This window comes from Mandrillus leucophaeus, unplaced genomic scaffold, assembly GCF_000951045.1.
Source record: "Mandrillus leucophaeus isolate KB7577 unplaced genomic scaffold, Mleu.le_1.0 Scaffold242, whole genome shotgun sequence".
NCBI classification, from domain to species: Eukaryota; Metazoa; Chordata; class Mammalia; order Primates; family Cercopithecidae; genus Mandrillus; species Mandrillus leucophaeus.
Genome location: NW_012102499.1, coordinates 3,188,773 through 3,193,705, shown reverse-complemented (window position 1 = coordinate 3,193,705; position 4,933 = coordinate 3,188,773). Strand labels below are relative to the sequence as shown.

Sequence of the window (4,933 nt, the reverse complement as noted above, 5' to 3'; positions counted from 1 at the left end):
TGGCCTCCAGCTGCACCCATGTTGCTGCAGAGGACATATTTCCTCGTTTTTTTTAATGGATGCATAGTATTCCATGGTGTATATGTACCACAATGTCTTTATCCACTTCACCGTTGATGGACACCTTGGTTGATTCCATGTGTTTGCTATTGTGAATAGTGCTGCAACGAACATATGAGTGCATGTGTCTTTTTGGGAGAGTGAATAATTTTGGATATACACCCAGAATGAGAATGTTGGATAGAATGGTGGGTCTGTTTTAAGTTCTTTGAGAAATCCCCAAATTGCTTTCCACAGTGGCTGAAGTAATTTACATTCCTGACAGTGGTGTATAAGCATTCACTATTTTTCTACAGCCTCACCAGCATCTGTTGTTGTTTGACTTCTTAGTAGCTATTCTGACTGGTGTGAGATGGTATCTCATTGTGGCTTTGATTTGTATTTCTCTGATGATTAGTAATGCTGAGCATTTTTTCATGTTTGGCAGCTTGTATGTCTTCTTGTGAGAAATATCTGTCAATTGTACTTTTTATTGACATTTAAGTAGTTGCTAATTAAAACATTTAAAAATATTTTGCTTACCGTGTTTGTTCGTAATTGTACTTGCTTATAAACTGTCCTATTACAAACAGCAGAAAGCTTTTTTCTAAATGTTTATTTTCTTACTGCCCTTGTCCTACTCACTTTTCTGTTTATCGGTTTCCTTAGATAAGTTATTCCCTCATGTAGTTAACTATTTTAGCACTAACTTAATTCTTTGAATTTTAAGCCAGTGAAACCAACTGATTGCTAAACATCCTCAAGGTAAAATCTTACGAACTGAACCGTTGTCTTCTGTCACCAAGCTGCTTTTCCTCTGACGTTCCCGTTATTAATTAGTAGCACCAGGACACCCAAGCTAGAAACAGAACAGCCATTCTATACTTCTCTCTTCATTTTCTCCATAGCTAGTCTACTAATAGATGGATGAAGTGGAAATATATGCTGGGCAAAGAAATCCTAGAATTCTCACGATTCACTATGCTTCCCCCCAGTAGACTTTACGAACCTTCAGGTCATCAGCTGTACTTTGAAGTACACTTTTAATTATATTAGTAATACCTATTCACAATCCGAGTCAAAATTAAAATATTCTTGTTAAGGTTAAATATCCCATTCAAAAACAAAAACAGATATGCAATTCCACATAAAATTTTCTATCTATTGACTTACTTTATATCACTATAGATTCTTGTTTTCTTACTGAATCCAATTCAGTCTGTTACTATCAATATTTATTTTGATGTCCAAATTGTCATAGATTTAGCTAGTTACTTCAATTTGACTTCTGTATTCTTTGGATATATCTCTGTTATTTCTTACTTTCTGATACAAAAAGATGTTTCAGACTCATCATATACTTTTGCTGCATCAGTCCCGGGTTCAGCCATTTCTCTTAGTACCCCTTGTTCCTTTATTGGAGAATGGTATTTAGAAGTCAAGGTCAGGGTGCTACTTGTGTTCATTATTATTAATATTAGGCATTGTTGGTTTTAGGCCCTCTCAATGGACAGAGCTAGTATACACACATGTTCATCCTTTAAATCTCAACCTATTTCTCTACATATCTATGTATCTTGAAAATCATGAATTTACATCAGTACCTCTAGGTGTAATTTAACACTACAGGGTTTACTCTAGTTTTCTTGCTTTCCACATTGGTGACTTCTTTCTCCAACAATGAGAAATCTGGTTCCCATTAGCCTCAATATATTTGCTGTCAGTCCTCCGTCTGTAAGCAATCTCTCATCACCACTATGGCCCTACAGGTATGGCTGTCCTCTCCTACCCACTTGGGCTTAGACCTCTGTGTGCCCAGCAGCTGTGTTATGTAGGCACCCTCTTCAACCCACTGGATATCCAAAACCTGGAATCAGGCAACCTTTCTACGAAAAACGCCTATTCACCCTGCTCCGGCTCTTACACTCTGCTCTGGGACACTGCAACAGCTCCTAACTCCTCCCTTCCTCCTCTTTAGGTTTGGATGCCTATTTTGCTTGACTTAACTAATGATTATAAGATTGAATTCCTCAGGGAAGAGGAAGAGACATACTGTATTCCCTCCCAACACCTCACCCCTTATTTTATTGAAGATTAATTGACATGCAAAAAATGCATGTATTTAAAGTGTACAATTTAAGGAGTTTTGATATATGTGAATATGTACATGTTAAATCATTACACTCAAGATAGCAAACATATCCATATTCCCCCATTCATTTTGAGGTTTTTTTTGAATTGAATTTTCTATTTTGAGATAAATATACATTCATGTGTAGTTGTAAGAAATAATAGAGAGAGCTCATGTACACTTAACCCAGTTTCCTCCAATGGTAACATCTTATAAAATTGTAGTATGATAGCACAACCATTGACATTGACATTAACATTGACATTGAAATAGCCAAGACACAGAACATTTCTCTCACCATGAGAACCCCTCATGTTGCCATTTTATAGACATAGCAACTTCCTGCCTGCTTCCACTCCATCTAATCTGTTTTCCAATGTTACATTTTTGCCATTTCAGTAATGTTATATATATGTGTGTGTGTGTATATATGTGTGTGTGTATATATGTATATATGTGTGTGTGTGTATATATATGGAATCATATAGTATGTAATTTTGGGGGAATTTTTTTCCCCTCAGCTTAACTCTTTTGAATGTCATTTAAGCTGTTGCATTTATCAGTAGTTTCTTCTTTTTATTCCATGGCATGGGTGTACTGCAGTTTGCTTTACCACTCATTAAATGACAATTGAGTTGTCCAGTGTTGAGCTGTTATGATTAAAGCTTTCATAAACATTTCTGTACAGTTTTCGTGTGAACATAAATCTTCATTTCTTTATGATAAATGACCAGGAGTATGACTGCTGAGTTGTATGAGTGCTGCATGTTTAGTTTTTTATGAAACTGTCAAACTGTCGCCGTACCGTTTTACATTTCCATCAGCAGTGTATGAGTGATCCAGTTTCACCTCATCTTTGTCAGCATTTGGTGTTGTCACTGTTTTTTAGAAACAAAATTCGCTCCTCTGACAAGTGTGTAGTGATATCTCACTGTGGTTTTAATTTGCATTTTCTGAATGGCTAATGATGGTGAACCTTTTTCATGTGCTTATTTTCCATCTGTATATCTTGTCTGGTAAAATGTCTCTTCAAGTCTTGGTCCATGTTCTAGCAGGATTGTTTGCTTTTTTTATTGTTGAGTTGTCAGAGTTCTTAATGTATTCTAGATACTAATCCTGTGTTGGATAGATGATTTGTTAAGAGTTTCTCCCAGTCTGTAGCTTCTTTTCATTTTCTCAACAGTCTTGTACAGAGCAATAGTTTTAAAGTTTGATGAAATTCAGCTTAGCCATTTTTTCCCTTTATGAGTTGTGCTTTTGTTGTCATGTCTAAGAAGTCTTTGCCTGGCCTTTGATCCTGAAGACTTTCTATTTTTTTTCCTAAATTTTTTATAGTTTTGTATTTACATGCAAGTCTGTGATTCATTTAGAGTTAATTTTTGTGTAAGTTGTGAGACTTAGGCAGAGGATTTTTTCCCCCCTATGGATATCCATATGCTCAACACTACTGAATCGAATTGAATGTTTACTCTGTTGAATTGTTTTTTGTACTTTGTCAAAAATTCATCGAGCATATTCGTGTGGGTCTATTTCTGGGTTTTCCGTTCTGTTTCACTGGTCTGTGTATCTCTCTGTTAACACTACACAGTCTTGATTCCTATAGTTACATAGCAAGTCTTAAAATCAGGTAGACTGATTTTTTCTATTGTATTCTTCTTTTCCAAAATTGAGCTGTTCCTGTAACGTGCCCTTTCTTTTTTTCTTTTTTTTCCTTTTTTTTTTTTTTTTTTTTTTTGGGACGGAGTCTCGCTCTGTTGCCCAGGCTGGAGTGCAGTGGCGGGCTCTCTGCTGAATGCAAGCTCCGCCTCCCGGTTCACGCCATTCTCCTACCTCAGCCTCCCGAGTAGCTGGGACCACAGGCGCTCGCCACTATGACCGGCTAATTTTTTTGTATTTTTAGTAGAGATGCGGTTTCACCATGTTAGCCAGAATAGTCTCGATCTCCTGACCTCGTGATCCGACTGCCTTGGCCTCCAAAAGTGCAGAGATTACAGGCGTGAGCCACCGTGCCCCGTCTGCCCTTTCTATATAATTTGTAGAATAATCTTGTGTATAAAAAATATGCTGAGATTTTGATAGCTACTGTATTAAATATTTGTGTAATTAGGGGAGAACTGACATCTTTGTATATTAAATCTTCCAACCCATGAACATGCTATACTAAAGCTTTCCATTTATTTAGGTCTTTTGCATTTCCTTCATTGGCATTGTGTAGTTTTTAGCATACAAGTCTTGTATATGTTTGATTAGATTTACCCTTAAGTATTTTTTAAGTTATTCCATATGATATTGCATTTTAAAATTTCTTGCCTATGTACTGATTGATAATATATAGAAACAATAGGATTTTGTCTTTATTTTGTATCCTTTGACTTTGCTGAACTAATGTATAACTTCTAGGAGTGTTTTGCAGATCCCTTGATCTGTAAAAGGGAGGTGATCCACCCGCCTTGGCCTCCCAAATTTCTGGGATAAAACTACTGTTTTGAAATACAAATATAAAGGATTTTGCCTCAGAACCTGTTCTGCTTCAGGCTTTTGGGAATCCTGAAAACAGCTGCGTCCAAGAGGCTTATCCCAGGGACAGAAGTCAGGATATAAGGGTGTGAGCATTGAGGAAACTTCCTAGGAAACTGGGAATATATGAAAGTCCTAAACGAATAGTTTATCTATACTGAGCATCCTCAAGTGGTAGCATATTACTCTAAGAGCTTCTGGAAAAGACGCCTCCTTGGAGATAATAAAACCAAGTGCAGTGTGAAA

At 36.7% G+C, this 4,933-nt stretch overlaps 1 protein-coding gene across 1 annotated transcript in view; it reads left to right on the top strand.

Annotated features, from left to right (window-relative positions):
* The window catches only part of LOC105541651 (spermatogenesis-associated protein 31D1-like), a gene marked incomplete at its 3' end in the record, with an annotated part of 37,537 nt that overhangs the window by 30,075 nt on the left and 2,529 nt on the right, over positions 1-4,933 (top strand).